Source organism: Geotrypetes seraphini, chromosome 8 (genome assembly GCF_902459505.1).
Source record: "Geotrypetes seraphini chromosome 8, aGeoSer1.1, whole genome shotgun sequence".
In the NCBI taxonomy this organism is placed as follows: domain Eukaryota; kingdom Metazoa; phylum Chordata; class Amphibia; order Gymnophiona; family Dermophiidae; genus Geotrypetes; species Geotrypetes seraphini.
In genome coordinates, this window is record NC_047091.1 from 45,028,952 (window position 1) to 45,047,467 (window position 18,516).

Genomic DNA, 18,516 nt, shown 5'->3' on the forward strand with positions numbered 1-18,516 from the left:
AGGGGGGAGGAAAGAGCGGAGGCGAACCGTGTCCAGCACGGCGCCGATAAACTGTAGAGACTGAGCCGGGCACAACTGAGACTTGGGAAAGTTCACTTCGAACCCTAGTCGTTGAAGTAAGATGATAGTCTGTTGGGTCGCTAAGATAACTCCCTCCCGGGTCGGGGCCTTGATTAGCCAATCGTCCAGGTAGGGAAAGACCTGCAGCCCCCGAGAGCGCAGGGCTGCCGCGACTACCACCATACACTTCGTGAATACCCGAGGGGACGACGCTAGACCAAAGGGAAGGACCCGATACTGAAGGTGCAACTCTCCCACTTGGAACCGTAAGAACTTGCGAAAAGCGGGATGCACCGGAACATGGGTATATGCTTCCTTCAAGTCCAGGGAGCACATCCAATCCCCTTCCTCCAACAGGGGATACAAAACCGGAAGCGATAACATACGGAACTTCTCCCGGACCAGGAACTTGTTGAGCTTCCTGAGGTCCAAAATGGGGCGCAAATCCCCGGTCTTTTTCGGGACCAAAAAGTAACGGGAGTAAAACCCCCGACCCCGCTGGTATGGAGGGACCAGCTCCACTGCCCGTAGGCTTAACAAGGCCCTGGCCTCGACCAGGAGAAGGGCCAACTGGCTCCGATTGGACGGGCAAGTGCTGGTCGGCCTGTCTGGAGGTTGTGATAAGAAGTTGAGTGAATAGCCCTCGGAGACGGTCCGGAGCACCCATGCGTCGGATGTAATCTCGGTCCAAGCCGCGTAAAAGGACCTGAGTCGACCCCCGATGGGGAGGAGGTCTGGCGATACCGCGGAGGGGGCCCGCCCCCAACCGCAGATCCCGTCAAAAAGACGGCGCGGGCTTGGACGCTCCCTGCACTGGGGGTTTAGACTGACCTCCCCTACCCTGTTGGGGTGGGCGTCGGGGCGGAGGTCTCGAGAAGGCCGGCGTAGATTTTTGCGGGTATCTTCTCGGGGGCTGCCGAAAGGGTTTTTACGGCGGGGCCTTAGGTTTGGGTCGGACCAGGGAGGCCAGAGAGCGCTCCTGCTCTGACAGACGCTTGGTCGCCGCCTCCAGGGAGTCGTCGAACAGCTCAGACCCCACGCAGGGCAAGTTCGCCAAACGCTCCTGCAGGTTGGGGTCCATCTCGAGGGTACGGAGCCACGCCAGCCGGCGCATAGCCACCGCACAGGCCGATACCCTCGAGGCGAGCTCAAAGGCGTCGTACACAGCGTGGAATAGGTACAAGCGCAATTGCGACAGATGTGGCATAAAGGTGGCGAACTTCTCCCTATGAGAATCAGGTATGACTTCCCGAAAAGTCGGGAGGTCCTTCACCATGGCACGCAAGTAGGAAGAATAAGAAAATGCGTAATTTAAGACCCTCGTCGCCATTTGAGAGTTAGCGTAGAGGCGACGACCAAATTTGTCGAGGGTCCGACCTTCCCTCCCCGGCGGGACCGCTGCAGACACCCTGGAAGGTTGAGTCCTCTTAAGCGCCGACTCCACCAGGAGCGATTGGTGGGAGAGTTGCGCCTTCTCGTACCCCTTAGGAGGGAGGGTCCGGTATTTCGACTCCATCTTGGACGGCACCACCGTGACTGTAAGAGGGGTCTCCAAATTTCTCAGTAAGGTCTGATGAAGGACCTTATTCAGCGGAAGGCGAGGGGATTGCCGAGGGGGAGCCGGAAGATCCTGCTCCTCCAAAAACTCCTTGGTGTAGTGGGAACCTGCCAACAAGTCCACTCCCAAAGCCCCCGCCATATCCTGCACAAACCGGGAGAATGACGAAGGTCTGGCAGGCGGAGAAGGAGACCGAGATTTCCCCGCCGAGCCGAAAGGGGAGGCCTCGCGGGAATACCTCGGCTCTCTACCCGACCCCGATCCCCACGAGGCACGCTCCCAGGACCTCGAAGGGGTCGGGGACCGATCATGCCTGAGGGAAGCCTCGGGGGAACCCCCCCGGGGTACGAGGAATCGAGGCTCGTCCCTTCCGCCTCGGCGAGGAGGCACGGGAACCTTCTCCGACAGGGGAGCGGAAAAGACTGGGGTTATCCAGGCGGAGCTCCGAGACCTGTAAGGTCTCGCCCCCGAGCGGCGACGAGCGACCGCGCCTCCGAGGCGAGGCCCGAGATCGCTTCGCCTTCCTCGGACGGCGCCTCGCCCGAGGCCTGCCCGAAGGCGAGGAGCCTCGCGAGGACCTCGAAGAAGAAGAGGACGAGAGTCCTCCGCACCCGGCGCATCTTATCACGGGGCCGCACGCTACGCTCAGGTTGTCCCACCGAAGCCGGGTCCGAGGGTAAAGCCGAGGGCGAGGCAGTACGAACCTCGGGGGCCGAAGCCCCAGCACCCGAGGCCGAGGTCGCCAACTGCGGGGCAGCCGAGACCGAAGCAGTCGAGGTCGAAGCCTGCTGCAGGTGCTCAATGGCCCCGGACAGCTCCGAGGCGATCAAAGCCCGGAGTAAGTCCTGGAAGGCCGGGATCGTCATCCCAGGTGGTAACACCTGTCGATGCTCCTCAGAGGGCGACCTCGGTCTCGACTATTCCCTCGGGGCAATCGATCTTGATACCTTGGGCTGGGCGGAGGCAGACCCTCCCGCCGTCGAGGAGCCCGAGGATGGCTTCTTGGTCGAACCTGGAGCTGAGGAGGGAAGTGGAGACTTACCCGAGGCCGGCTTGGACGAGGCAACAGGCTTCGGCGGGGCCGAAGGTCGAGGCGAAGCCGAGGGGCCCGAGGTCGAGGCCGAGGTCAAGGCCGGGGCCGAAGCCGAGGCCGAACTCGAGGCCTTCCCGGTCAGGGGACTCAACGGCGAAAAGTTCCGCCATGCGGGCCTTGCGACGTTTGAGAGCCCGCTTCTGAAAAGTGGCACACCTGGCACAAGAGTCTGTCGGGTGCTGGGGCCCCAAACACCTCAAACAGCACCGGTGAGGATCAGTAATCGACAATAGTCGGTCGCACCGACCGCACTTTTTAAATCCCGTCACGAGCCGGGACATGGGCCCAAAAAGCGGCCGAGAACAGGCGAGGTCCCACGGCCGCCGGCTACCGGGAGCCCCCGGAGCGACGGAAAAAATAAATCCTTTTTTTTTTTTTTTTTTACAAGAACGAAACAATTAAATCAAAGAAACCAAAAAAACGCAGCGACCGCGTCGAAATTAGGACACAGCCGCGGCGACAGAAGGCAAATGCAGAGCACAATTTTCCACAGGGCTTCTAGCTCCGCGGATGAAATTGAACTGAGGACCACGAGGTGGGGATGCGCCCTCTAGTGGGCAGGAAGGCTAGCACATGCGTGGTGCAGTGTGCAAACTTGAAACTTCAATCAAGTTTGCTTGAAAAGCTGTCCGCGCGGGGCTCCGTAGATGACGTCACCCACATGTGAGAATATATGCCTGCTGTCCCTGGATAACACCTGTTAACTGTGCTCTCCCAGCAGGAAAAAGTCGCTATTCAATTAGCTCCTGAATTCTGGCTATGACTGGAACTTTATTTTCTCCTGTTGAGGTTTCTCTTCAGTGAGCTGGCAATGCTATTTCTCCTGTTGAGATTTTCTCTTCAGTGAGACAGGGGTGTCCGGCTGAACGGTGCCGGCTTTAGAGGTTACACTTGGGCCCCCCCTTGTCCCTGCCTCACCCTCCCTCCATAGCTAGAGGGTCTGACTGGGTCTCAATTTTTTTCTTCTTTCCCTTTTCTGTGTAAAAAAAAAAAGAGAGACCACAGTTGTTACATTCTGCCATGCTTTTGCTGCAAACTGGCTTCAACCAGCCCTAACAACTAGCTTGTAAGTATGTCTCTCTTTTACAGTTGTTTGAACTTCAGGTTCTGTTTGGGAGTCTTAGTACTGTGGGTTCGGTCATCGTACATTTAAGGTATGGATATTTTATTGAGGATAAGTTTTATGACTAGAAATCCATGGAGGGAGCCGGGACTTCCCGCTCTTTGCATGCATGCGCTTGGTTTCCATTGTTGGTTACAGTGCGGCAGTAGCGGTGCGATTTCTTGCTCGCACTTGTTCTCATTGTTGGGTTCAGTGCAGCAGTAGTCCTGTTTATTCTGAGGCTCTCTTTCATTATAGCAGCATGAGATGGGACATGTTTTTTCCGGTGCTGTGGGCCGTTCTTCTGGTTATTCCCTGAGTCTGATTTTATTTCTATGCAAGCCGTGGCAGGGTAAATTTTGCGGGGCTTGAATCCAACTATGTTTCTAGGAGCGTTGATGCAGCGGCCACGTGTCAGTGAGAATCCGGCGTGCGCTTGGGTCTCCGGCGATGGCGGGAGAGTTGCAGTGTTCCGGTAGTTTGTTTCCAGCTGACTTTGGTCAGGGTATGCCGGGGATTCTCTCCTTTCCGGTTCAGACAAGTTGTATGTGTGTCACCAGCTTTGGGATAAGCTTGGGCAGCTTTATATGTCTATGTCTGTGCTCCTGCTGTACTCCCTTGAAGGAAGCTGCTTGTTTAATCGGACTCTGGGGTTAGCACTCAAGGGGTTTACCAGAGAGACTCTGCCCTGTGCTAGGTCACCCAGTCTCGGTTTGTCTCCGGACTGGGGCTATATACGGCAACTCACGGCACGGTGAGATCAGCAGTAAGATAGTGCCCTGTATTTCACACAGATATCTCATTGTCTCTCTTGGGGTCCCTGCAGATTGAGCCTTTGTCTGTTGGTAATTGTCCTTATTTGGGCCTCTGTTCTGAGCTGCATGTGTCTAGTAGTGGCACAGGATATATATGCCTAAAGGTAGTACAAACAGTTCGGGCTGTCTCTATGGGCATAATGACACTGCGCATCTTCCTGCGGCCAGGACTCTCTTTCTCTATTTCTGAGGGGGCCTGGACTTCAGATTTCTATGCTTATCACGCTGGTTTCTCCTGTCACCATTTTCTCATGGCACATGCTAGACGGGTCCCCCGTCCAGACAGGAAGGGCTGTACGGTTCCTTTTAACCAGGAGCCAGTTACCTGTTCTATCAAACCCGCGGAGGATCACGCGCTATGTGGCTGTTAGCCTCATCCCTGAAGCTCTCATTAGCGATGTGAGCTTTGTCTGATACCTGTAAGGATGCTGTTGTTTTCCACGGGGCGGTAGATGCAGCATCTTGATGAGTGTGGTATGTATTCACTTTAAAGGACATACGTATTTTGCTCATGTTACATGGGGTTAGTACTGTTTTCATGGTTCCAGTATATTCCTCTTTACATTGTGAAACTTGAATTTTCCTAGGAGAATCTTCTTGCAGATCCTACAGTCTCATCCTGCCATTCCCTGACCTTCTGCACTTCATTCTGAGGGGATCTTGACTTCTTTCAATGACTCTTCAGGCTTTCTCATGAGGGAGAAGATGCTATAATGTCAGGTCAGGGGGCTGTGAAGATTTTTCAGGATGCTTGCATCTTTGCATCCTCCTAAGGTTTCCAGTTCGTTCTTGGAGTCTCTATGTTTTGTGTTTCCCTTTTCAGTGTTACTGGTCCTCAGGACAGTTCTTGAAGTTCTTCGGGAACTAAGGGACGTTGTTCCACTTACTGCATGGTGCCCGAGACGGGGGCATTGGGCAGGCTGGATCCCATTCTTCTGAATTAGTTTCTCGGGGTTACACATTTCTGCAGACAACATGGTAGTATATTTACATTTTCTCTATGGACTCCGAATTGGCACTGGGTTTGCCTGCCTCCCTTGGAGCAGCGCTTTCGGTTTTGGCACATGCCAAAGCCTACCCAAGGCTTCACGAACGTTTTAGGTAATGTGGGCGGTGGTACCGTTTTGGCGCTACCAGGCGATTCATCTAATTTCTTCTTGACTGCCTGCTTAATTCGGACGACTTCCAGTTGGGCCATTTGACTGACACGAAAAGGGTGGTATCTTTTCCTCCGTTCTTTACACATGCATCTTCGAATTTGCACAGCGCTCTTTTCTCCTGTACTATTTATAGGTATATTGGGGTAATGTTTTTATTCATATAGGAGAGACATGTGTTTCTTTCCGGAGACTTGGGCGTGAGGAATCGGTCTCAGATTGGTATTCTTCTTCGCTTACCATGACCAAGAGTATGGGATTCTGTACAGAGTCTGTGATCCATATTGCTGACTCCACTGGGAACTTCGGCTTGCTTTCCCCTTCTTACGCTACAGCAGTCGCTTTTGTTCCGGTGGTTCCCGGTATCTCAGGGCTCCAATTATTTGGTATGCTCCTCCTGCATCGCTTTGTATGATTTGGTGGCTCAGCGAGATTTCTCTTTTCAAGGCATGCCTCGTTCTTTGCTGGACTACCGACCATCCCGGGCTGTCGGGTTAGGGAGCTCGGTGGCTTCCATCCTCAGCTTCAGGAGTCTGGTCTTCAGAGGCGACTCAGTACTTGTTCATTCTTCTACTCTTGAGCAGGGTCAGGCTACCTTTCTGGAGCTTCAGATCATTCTTCCGGATTGCCGCTGAGGGTCCTTTTGGTCAGTATTATGATGGGGGTATTTCTCTACAGCTTGGGCAGTAGGTGTTGTACTCAGTTGGCAGGTGTAGTTGGTCTGCTTCAATGGGTGGACTCTCATCTTCGTCTTCTGTTGGCAGATCCTTTTATGGATCTGGATAAGAGTTTGGATAGACTTTCTCTCCGCGGAATCTGAGCATGGCCCATTTCTTATATGTTACAGTGTACAGCGCTGTGTACGCTGTGGAAAGTGTGCATGTTAGTAATAGTGTAATCTTCTGCATCCTGGATATTGAGATTTGTGGCTCAGGCGTTCTAGCTCTTTTTATGGACGTGAGATCTCCTTGACCTAGACCTCATGGCCTCGTCTCTCAATTCTAAGCTTCCTAGCTTCTTCGGCGGGCCCAGGAAGTGGGAGTTAGAGGGGGTAGCTGCATGGTTCCTTTCTCGCCTCTGCCTTCTCTTTTTTCAGTGTTTTCCGCTGGCTGATGATGGCTTGGATTTGCCATCTCGAGCTCGCTTTCCGGGCACAGTATTTGTAGAATCTCTGGCGCCATCCTTACTATGCGGATTTGATGAGTCTTTCGACAGCCGGACTAAGAAGTTTCCTGGTATTTCCGGCTTTGCTCGCCTAGGGTCCGATCAACATGGATATTTGTACTACTTTAGTATTACGACCTAGTTTTTTGAAAAATCTTGGTTGACGTGTAAGGGTTATGCGAAGCAGGTTGTTTCTTCTCTTATCCAGGTGCTACAGACGTCTTCTCCTGTGGCTTCTGCTTCCTTTTGGAGGTTTTTCCTTTCTTGGGTGCTTCTTATCGTTTGAAACACTCCAGAGTTCCTTTTTGGCACAAGTGTATTGCCGAGGGCTTAGCTTTCAATTCGCTTCAGCTTCTAGTGCCATTCTTGGCTTGTTACAAGGGCTAGGTATATTGCTCTTCGCTTACTTCTCAGCTTTATGTAGTTCAGTTCCTAAACAGAGTGCGGTATATTCATGCGCCTCTTAGAAAGCCCGGTTTGGAGTACAATCTTCACGTACTTCTTCTCAGTTTACCGAAAGGCTTCATTTCATCCTTGTCTTTTGGGACTCTAAAGGGCTGTGCCGTTGAACATGGGGTTTCTTGTGGCCATGGCTTCAGCTCTGCAGTTTTCTATGTTGCAGGCCTTGTTTAACGGGGATTCCTATTTCTGATTTCCGAAATATGGGGTATCAGTTCGGATGGTACCACTATTTCTTTCTAGGGGGGTGTCATCATTTCTTTTATGTCATGCTCGCTTTTCCTTCCTTCTTCCTGGGAGAAGAAATTGGGAGCAGTGCTTTTATTCACTGCATTTTTTGATACGTACGTAGCGTTCTCCGCGAGCTCGGTTTCTAACGACTTTTAGTTGTTTATATCTCCTTTTGGTATTCTTCAAGGGACGCCTCAAACGTATGGCGGCGTCTGAAGCCTCCATCGCTCAATGGGTCCAGGAGGACATTCTTTATGCTTTCTTGCTGGCAGGGAAGCGGTTGGCGAAAGAACTTTATGACCATTCCGCCGGAGCGATGGCTACTTCTTAGGCTCGGCCCAGAGGTTTTTTCCTTGGAGGAGATTTGTCTCGCGGCTAATTGGTCTTCCGAGAGTGCTTTCTCTCCGCATTTCTGCTTGGATGTGGGGGTGCATGCGGTAGGGGCGTTTTGTGCTTCGGTTGTTGCGGAGGCGGCGTTTGCTTCCCACCCAGATTGAGGATTGCTTTGCTACATCCCATTGGTCTCTGGATTCATCTGCTGCTGTTGCTAGGGAAGGAAAAATTATGTTCTTACCTGTTAATTTTCTTTCCCTTAGACGCAGCAGATGAATCCAGAGCCCCACCCTTTCTGGATATTGTCTCTTGGTTTTTTCTTTTGCAACTTTCGCAGTTTGTTATTATGGCAGGTTGTTTTCTGTATTATTGCATTTTGAGATTTGTTATGGGAAAGAAGTTTTTTACATGCTATGCCTATTGATGGTTACGGATGCTTGGGCAAGGAGCTATACTAGATAAACAGGAGGAGTGCCAGCCAATAGGACCACCTGTTAATCAGTTTCTCTATCTCCGCCTGCTGGTAGATGTGAGCTATCCCATTGGTCTCTGGATTCATCTGCTGCGTCTAAGGGAAAGAAAATTAACAGGTAAGAACATAATTTTTCCTTCCTCCTATTTGTTTTTTAAAAGTATTTCCCTGTAACTTTGAGTGTCCCCTAGTCTTTGTAGGAGTAAAAAATTGATCCACTTGTATCTGTTCTAGCCCACTCACAATTTTGTAGACTTTACTCATATCTCTCCTCAGCTGTCTCTTTTCCAAGCTGAAGAGCCCTAACTTCTTTAGACTTTCCTCATATGAGAGGAGTTTCATCCCCTTTATAATCTTGGTTGCTCTTCTTTGAACCTTTTCTAGTTCTTGAAAAATGATGGCAGATAAAGGCCAAATGGCCCATCTAGTCTGCCCATCTACAGTAACCATTATCTCTTTCTCTCTCAGAGAGATCCCACGTACCTATCGCAGGCCCTTTTGAATTCACACACAATCTCTGTCTCTACCACCTCTTTTTTAAGACAAGACAGACAGAATTTAACGCAGTACTCAAGGTGAGGTCGCACCATGGAGTTATACAGAGACATTTTAACATTCTTAGTCTTGTTTACCATCCCTTTTCTAATAATTCCTAGCATATTGTGTGTTTATTTGGCCCTGTCGCACATTGGGCGGAAGGTTTCAGCGTGTTGTCTACAATAACACCCAGATTTTTTTCTGAGTTGGACGATATAGAAGGTAATAAACCAGTAGCCAGTTTACTTTTGGGAAAGTTATTGATCCAATTATTACTCTACCATGTTCTTTAGTCACAATAAAGTCCAACAATTGCTTGGGTTCAAAGAAAAGAAAAATTATACCACCAAATGTAACACATTTTATCCCAGGACAAACAGGCAGGTATTCTCACTAATGGGTGACGTGATCCAACGGAGCCCCGATGCGGATGCTTCTTTGAAGAAAAACTCGAAGTTTCGAGTTGCCCGCACTGCGCATGTGCGAGTGCCTTCCCGCCCAGACCAGGGCGTGTCTCCTCAGTTCTTACTTTTCTGCGGAGCCGAGAAGTCCGTCTTCGACTCTCTGCGCAAAGTTTTCTTCCCTTGTGCCTTCTAAGTCCGTGGTTTTGGTTTAATTTGATCTTAATCGCTGATTTTCGTCGTGTTTTATTGTTCTAAAAAAAAAAAAAAAATTTCTTAGTTCCGTTTGACCGGGCAGGCCAAGTGGCCGCAGCCCCGCGGCTTCGATCTTGCAGCGGAGCTTTTTTGGCCTATGTCCCGGCCTATCACCGGTTTTAAAAAGTGTGCCAAGTGCCAGCGCGCGATTTCACTAACGGACCCTCATCGACGCTGTATTCGGTGTCTCGGGCCTGATCATCTCCCGAAATCGTGCCGGCCTTGCTCCACACTCACCGCACGTGCCTTCAAGCGCCGTTACGATTTGTGGGAATCACTGTTCATGGAGTCCTCGACGGAGCCATCGACCACGAAAGGACCTTCGCCTTCGACATCATCCACAACTCCACAGCCTACCACCTCTGCGCCGCCGAGTCTCATCAAACCCGCCTCGTTTGTCCCGGCTTAGACTCCGGCGCCTGCTGCGACGCCTTCCTCAACCTCAGGTCAGGTAGCCCAGCAGCCCATTCCCCCAGTAGTGTTAAAAGTGCCCAAGGCCAAGTCCAAGCACTCACACACTGCTCCGAGGGAACGCGAGGCCCGCGCAGGTGGTCCCATTTCAGATGCGGATCCATCCTTGCCGGTCTCGTTCCAGACCATGCTACAGAAGCAATTCATCGAGCTCTTCACCACGATGGGGCCTCATCTTCTTTCCAAAATCCAGCCTGGGCATATGGAGGCCTCCCGCGAGGTCGAGCCCCCTCCAGTGCCTCAGCGGGGAACACACTCTCAACAGGGAGCAGAGTCTCTGCAAGTATCTGGACTGGCAACAATGCATGCATCGCAAGGAGCAGAGTCTTTGCCCATGCCTCCATTGGAACCAATACACTCGATGCAAGGAGCAGAGTCTTTGCGAGTGCCTCCATTGGAGCCGATTCACTCGATGCAAGGAGCAGAGTCTTGGCGAATGCCTCCATTGGAACCGATCACCCAGACGGGGTTCGAGCCTTTACGGCAACCACCCCTACTTCGATCAACCGCTTCCAGCCCCATCCACTACCAGGGGGCCTCAGCGAAGACCTACTCGCCTCGCCCAACGAGGTCGACCTCTTGACACCGAGGCACTCGTCCAGGCAGACCTCGCCTCATTGGAAGCAAGCATACCTGGAGTATTCACCACCGACCACTACTCCTTGACCAATGCCGGAGCTCGAGGACACAGTGGGATCTCTCTCACCGTCTCGATCCCTATCCCCAATGGATCCGGAGGCCTCGACCTCTTCGAGCCCGTCTTGAGGCCCTGCAACAGCCGACCAACTGTCCTTCTCCTCGTTCCTTCGACAGATGGCTGATGACATGGACATCCCCCCTAGATACGGGGTCCAAATTCTCGAAAGAATACATGGAGACTATGCGCCTCCCTCAACCACCGGCGGAGTCCCTAAAGCTTCCCTTACACATGCTACTGGACCAGACCTTCGCACGGTGCCTCGAGACACCTTATTCGAGCCCCGCAGTGCAAGGTAAGTTGGACACCAGATACCGCACTGTTCATCGGAAGGGGTTCGACGGATCCCAGCTCTCCCACCAATCCCTGCTAGTGGAGTCCTCACTGAAGCGGTCCCACCCGTTCCAGGTCTACACCTCCGTCCCACCTAGTAGAGAGGGAAAGACCATGGACCGATTCGGCAGGAGAGTTTACCAGAACTCCATGATGGCCTTGAGAATCCTAAATTATAACTTCCACTTCACACGCCTTACATAGATCCCAGGGCACAATTCGAGTACCAGGAGGCGCTGGCCTCGTTATCCCAGCTTCGGGTGCAGCTTATACAGTCCTCCTACGATGCCTTAGAGCTCGCGGCTCGGGCCACAGCATGTTCGGTGGCGATGCGCCGGCTGGCGTGGCTGAGGACAATCGACATGGACCCCAACCTCCAGGACAGGCTTGCCAGTGTTCCATGCGCTGGCTCCGAAGAAGCTCTTGGACCATGAGAAGTCATTCCAGACCATCCTGCGTCCGAAGCCCAGGCCTGCTCCTCCTCGTCAATCACGTCCGCCGCTGATCTACCAGCGGCGCTACCCCCCCGAAACAGGCTCCCCCCATCCAACAGCCTGTGAAGAGGCAGAATCCTCAGAAACATCAGCAAAAGCCTCAACCACCTGCTGTTCCTAAGGCTCCCCAGCCCTTTTGACTATCTCAAAGAGAGCATAACCTCTGTCGCTCTACCTGTTTCAACAACCCCACCTATAGGAGGTCGCCTCCACCATTTTTTTCCATCAATGGACGACCATCTCCACCGACCTCTGGGTTCTCTCCATCGTCAAGGAGGGATACTCCCTTCAATTCCACCAGGTTCCTCCGGAACATCCTCCAAGAGAGTATCCTTCCAACTTAACACAGACCACCCTTCTTCTTCGGGAAGCCCAGGCCTTGCTGCAGCTAGGCGCTGTCGAACCGGTCCCTCGGGACCAACAGAACAAGGGTGGTCTGTGTCTTGTTCCGAAGAAGACGGGCGGTCTGCGACCCATTTTGGACCTCAGGGTGCTCAACAAGTTTCTGGTCAAAGAAAAGTTTTGCATGTTGACCTTGGCATCCCTGTATCCCATCATCGAGCAGAACGACTGGTTATGCTCTCTGGATCTGAAGGAGGCCTACACTCGCATCCCTATTCATCCGGCCTCACGCCAATTTCTCAGATTCCGGGTGGGACATCTCCATCTTCAATACCGAGTGCTTCCCTTCGGCCTGGCCTCGTCCCCCAGAGTCTTCACCAAGTGCCTGGTAGTGGTAGCTGCAGCACTCTGGACCCACGGCCTCCAGGTGTTCCCTTACCTGGACGATTGGCTCATCAAGGATTCCACATCTCAGGGAGTCGCCCTCGCGACCCAGAAGACAATTTGGTTATTACAACATCTGGGATTCGAGATAAACTTCCCAAAATCCCATTTACAGGATCGGGGCGATCCTGGATACTACCCAACTCCGAGCGTTCCTCCCTCCCCCACGCATGGAGGTTCTTCTTCACCTCTGCCATTCAGTGTCCTCTCGCCCTTCCATTTCAGCAAGACAGATGATAGTCCTGCTAGGCCACATGGCCTCTACAGTACATGTGACGCCGTTTGCCAGACTTCACCTCAGGACGCCTCAGTGGACCTTGACGTCTCAGTGGTCCCAGACGTCTGACCCTCTGACTCAACACTTCCAGGTCACTCCTGCTCTGCAACAGTCTCTTCGCTGGTGGATACTATCCTCCAATCTCTCCAGAGGCTTGTTGTTTCAAACCCCCCACCATCAGAAAGTCCTCACGACCAACTCGTCGACTTATGCTTGGGGGGCTCATCTGGACGGCCTCCGCACCCAGGGTCACTGGACCAGCACGGTTCGCCAGTGCCACATTAATCTCCTGGAACTCAGGGCGATCTTCAATGCTCTCCAGACCTTCCAACACCTTCGCGACCAGGTTGTCTTCATTCGCACAGACAACCAAGTTGCCATGTACTATGTGAACAAGCAGGGAGGAACGGGATCGGCCTCCCTCTGCCAGGAAGCTCTGAAAGTGTGGGATTGGGCGACTCGCAACAACACCTTCCTCAGGGCGGTCTACATTCAGGGGGCGGACAATGCCTTAGCAGACAACTTGAGCCGTCTCCTACAACCCCACGAGTGGAACCTCAACTCCACGCCCCTTCATCACATCTTCTCCCTGTGGGGAACGCCTCAGATAGACCTCTTTGCAGCCCCCCACAACTTCAAACTGCTTCACTTCTGTTCCAGGATCTACACTCCTCATCGCCTCGAGGCAGATGCTTTTCTTCTGGACTGGACGAATCGCTTTCTCTATGCATTTCCTCCATTTCCTCTCATTCAAAAGACTCTGGTCAAACTGAAGTCAGACCAGGCCACCATGATCCTGATCATTCCACGGTGGCCCAGACAACCTTGGTACTCCCTTCTACTTCAACTCAACAGCAGGGAGCCATGCCCTCTACCAGTTTTTCCATCTCTGCTTACGCAGCATCAGGGATCTCTCCTTCACCCCAACCTGCAGTCTCTACACCTGACAGCTTGGTTCCTCTCAACGTAACCCCTCTGCTGTTTTCCCAACCTGTGAGGGATGTCTTGGAAGCTTCAAGGAAGCCTATTACCAGACAATGCTACCACCAAAAATGGACTAGATTCTCTGGTGTGTTTCTCAGTGCTAGGAGCCTTAACATTCCTCATTGCCTTCAGTTCTGGACTACCTTTTACACCTGTCTCAGTCCGGCCTCAAATCGTCATCCATACGAGTCAACCTCAGTGCAATTGCTGCTTTCCATCAGCCTCTTCAAGGGAAACCCCTCTTCGCCCATCCTGTGGTTTCCAGATTCATGAAAGGACTTTGCCATGTCAACCCTCCCCTCAAACTGCCTCCAGTGGTTTGGGACCTCAATGTTGTTCTTTCACAGCTTATGAAAGCCCCATTTGAACCTCTTCACAAGGCCCACCTGAAGTATCTCACTTGCAAGGTGTTTTTTCTCATTGGCCTCACTTCTGCTCAACGAGTCAGTGAGCTCCAAGCCCTGGTCGCGGACCCACCTTTTACAGTCTTCCATCATGACAAGGTGGTTCTCCGCACCCATCCGAAATTTCTCCCGAAAGTTGTCCCAGAATTCCATCTTAACCAATCCATCGTTCTGCAAGTATTCTTCCCGAAGCCACACTCTCACTCTGGAGAATCCGCTTTTCATACTCTGGACTGTAAGCGTGCTTTGGCTTTCTACTTAGAACGCACCGAACCTCACAGAACTGCTCCTCAACTTTTCATCTCCTTCGACCCGAACAAGTTGGGACGCCCCGTTTCCAAGCACACCATCTCCAACTGGATGGCGGCTTGCATCTCATTCTGCTATGCCCAGGCTGGATTGCCCCTTGACAAAAAAATCACAGCCCATAAGGTCAGAGCTATGGCAGCTTCTGTAGCATTCCTCAGATTGACACCGATTAAGGAGATTTGTAAAGCTGCCACTTGGTCCTCGGTTCATACCTTCACTTCTCACTATTGCCTGGATACCTTCTCCAGACGGGATGGACAGTTTGGCCAAACAGTATTACAAAATTTATTCTCCTAAGCGCCAACTCTCCCACCATCCCACTATGGTTAGCTTGGAGGTCACCCATTAGTGAGAATACCTGCCTGCTTGTCCTGGGATAAAGCAATGTTACTTACCGTAACAGTTGTTATCCAGGGACAGCATGCAGCTATTCTCACAACCCACCCACCTCCCCTGGTTGGCTTCTCTGCTTGCTATCTAACTGAGGAGACGCGCCCTACGCTGAGCGGGAAGGCACTCGCGCATGCGCGGTGCGGTCGACTCAAAACTTCTAGCTTCTTCAAGCAAGTCTGCTTGCGAGCTTCCACATCCGAGCTCCGCTGATGACATCACCCCTATGTGAGAATAGCTGCCTGCTGTCCCTGGATAACACCTGTTATGGTAAGTAACTGTGGTTTCCTTTCCCTCCCATGGTCTTGGCATCTCTCTTTCCTCTCCTCTCTCTTCCCTGGTCTTCCTTCTCCCTCCTTCCCTCTCTCCCCCCCAGTTGGGTGCAGCAGCAGTATTTATTCCCCCTTCCCAATTGGGTGCAGCAGGACCAACATTTCTCTTCCCCCCATATTGGGTACAGCAGCAGCATTTTTCTCCCCACTCCCTCCAATTTGCCACAGTGCAGCATTTCTTTCCCCACTCCTCTGCAGTGCCAGCAGCAGCATTTCCTCTCTTCCCCCCCCTCCAATTGGCCATAGTGCAGCATTTCTTCCCCCCGCAGTGCCAGCAGCAGCATTTCCTCTCTTCCCCCCCTCCAATTGGCCACAGTGCAGCATTTCTTTCCCCCCACGCAGTGCAAGCAGCAGCATTTTTCTCCCCCTGCAGTACAGCATTCACAATTCGCTACAGGCTAAGGCAGGAGATAGGGAAGTGAGGAGGGAAGCTTACAACTAGCTGTTGTTGCTTGCTTCGGGCCTTCCTGGCTGCCGGGTCCTGCCTTCGCGGAAACAGAAAGTAGGCAGGACCCGGCAGTGAGAAAGGCCCGAAGCAAGCAAGAGCAGCTAGTTGTAAGCTTCCCTCCTCACTTCCCTATCTCCCACCTTAAGCTTATGCCCTCGGGGCTCTGTAGGCGAGACTGCACACTATGCCGGCTCAGCAGCGTGCTCATGCGAAAATGGCGACCTGCCGAGGCCAGAAACTCCACGGCTCTATGTTCCTCATACTAGGCAGAGTTGTTCAGGATACTCAGGCTGCCATTCGTCTTTCCCCCACACAAAAGCTCTCCGTTGGCGCACACACGCTGCAATCTCTCACGCAGACTCCGCACAATCTGCACCAGTTGCTCAAGTGAAAGTGGCTCACATACGCCTATCTCTCCGCTGGGGTCTCCGATGCGTGCGGTGGCCCTGCCGATGAGCGCAATGGTGTGGTGGCCTGCACGCTGAAAGTGCAGAAGCGCCAGTATAGCTGGCAAGTGGCCTACATGTAAGGAGTCAGCTGTGGGCTAAAAGCCACAGTACACCGTCTGTGCACCACTCTGCAGTAGAAAGAAAGTCAGACTGAGGCGGAAGTCAAATGTTGAACTTCTGGCGACTCTTCAGGCTGTGCTGAGTCAGCCTGGGGAATCCCCAAACTGGTGAGAGGGTGTTTTTAAAAAAAATGCTTGAGCAGCAGCAGGATTTGCAGGTGAGATGACAGCCGGGCGGAGCGCCAGCTAAAAGGCTCTAGGGAGAACACTGGACTCTTTCTATCCCTCTGGAGGCTGATTCAAAGAAATCTAAAGCATTTTTGGATGCATTAGATTATGAGCAGCCACCTAAGGAGTTTCTTAAGCTCCCTCTCCACGACATTCTAAGGGAGACCTTTTATAAAAATCTTGAAACTCCTTTGACCATCCCTGGGGCTCCTCGTAAGCTTGATTCCCTTTATAGGGTGGTTTCAATTCTGGCTTTTGACAAGCCTCAGCTCCCGCATGAATCCTTCCTGGTGGAGTCCACACTTAAAAAATCTGCATGGACCAATGTTTACGCTTCTGTTCTTCCTGGCAGAGAAAGAAAGACAATGGACCGCTTTGGTAAACGTTTATTTCAAAATGCCATGCTTGCCAACCAGTCTGGCAATTATGCTTTCCATTGTTCTTTTTATCTTAAACACTTAGTTAAGCAAGTGTCCACACTACAGAAATATTTACCTAAGCATAAGGTACTTCTTTTCCAAAATTACATTTCTAGTTTGCTGCAGCTGCGAAAATTTTTAGTACCCTATATTTGACACTTTTGAGTTCACTTCTCAAGCTGCAGCTATGTCTATGGCTATGCGGCGCATAGCCAGGTTTAGAGTGTCGGAGCTGGATGTCAACCACCAGGACCATCTGGCCAATGCTCCTTGTTTGGGCGATGAAGTTTTTGGAGATTCCTTATATTCCACTACCCAAAAATTATCAGCTCACGAAACTAGGTGGGATACTTTGGTTAAAAATAAGAAAAAGCCTCCACCTGTTCTTCCTTTCAGACCACAGTCTTCATATCAGCGTCATTTTGCTGTTAGGCCTCTGTAGCCACCTCAATCTCAACCTCGCAGACAAAGGCAACAGCCACATCAACAACAGCAGAAAAACAAGCTGCACCACCTAAATTTACAGCGCCTTTTTGACCTGTTTCTCCGGAGCATAGCCAGTCTCACCACTTCTCAACCTTTACCTCAGCCCATCGGAGGTCATTTTCAGTTGTTCATCAGTCGTTGGGAACTCATAACATCGGATCTTTGGGTCCTCAACATCATTTGTCAGGGTTACACTCTAAATTTCCAGACTCTTCCACCAGACAACCCTCCAAGAGTGTATGCTTTGGATCCTGCTCGGTCCTCCCTTCTTCTGCAGGAGGTGCAATCCCTTCTTCTGCTGAATGCCATCGAGGAAGTTTCCCTCAATCAGCAGGGCCAGGAATTCTACTCCCGTTACTTCTTAGTACCCAAGAAGACCGGAGGACTGAGACCCATTCTGGATCTCAGAGCTCTCAACAAATTTCTAGTAAAAGAGAAATTCAGGATGTTGTCACTTGCTGTGTTTTATCCTATCCTCAATCAGAATGACTGGCTATGCTCCCTAGACTTCAAAGAAGTCTACACACATATCCCGATTCATGCGGCTTCCAGGAAGTACCTCCAGTTTCAAGTCAATCGTTGTTATTACCTTTCCTTTCTGCCAGGTCCAGCAGCACCTCTTCTCCCTTCCTTTTACCTCACCCCGTTCAGCAGTACTCCTTTCTCCCATGCATCATTACCCCTTCTCCCTTCCCTCCTCCCCCCCTGTCCAGCAGTTCCGCTTTTCCCTTCTCTCCCCCCGTCCAGCAGTTTCGCTTCTCCCTTCTCTCCTCCCCCCCAGTCCAGCAGTACTGCTTCTCCCTTCCCTCCCCCCCGTCCAGCAGTACCGCTTCTCCCTTTCCTCCTCTCCACCCTTGTCCAGCAGTACCGCTTCTCTCTTTCCTCCTCTCCCTCCCTTGTCTAGCAGTACTGCTTCTCCCTTCCCTCCTCTCTCCCCCTTGTCTAGCAGTACCGCTTCTCTCTCTAGCCTAGCTGAAGCTGACTGTGTGCTTTTAATTTTACCACATAGTTGCTGCTAGCAGTAGTTTAGCCGCGGTTTCGTCAGACAGCCTTCGATGATGCGATGTGGGCCGGCCTATCAAAGGCCCCGAGGCTGCCTGATGAAACTACTGCTAGCGGCAGCTGTGTGGCACAGTTAAAAACACACAGAGCTGCCACTGCTGGTCCGGGGGTGCAGAGAAAAGACGAGGAAGGCAGACATCCCGGCAGACCGTGAAAGTCAGTCCCAGCATACGCAATGGTACGGAGCCTCTCTGCCTGCCCTGTGGCACACTTAAAATCTCAGAAGGCACACTAGTGTGCTGCAGCACACA

General features: G+C 51.9%; 1 protein-coding gene across 7 annotated transcripts in view; it reads left to right on the forward strand.

The window, feature by feature from the left end:
- Positions 1-18,516, forward strand: part of LOC117365282 (WD repeat-containing protein 62-like) — a 442,332-nt gene that overhangs the window by 14,010 nt on the left and 409,806 nt on the right. The window lies entirely within an intron of this gene.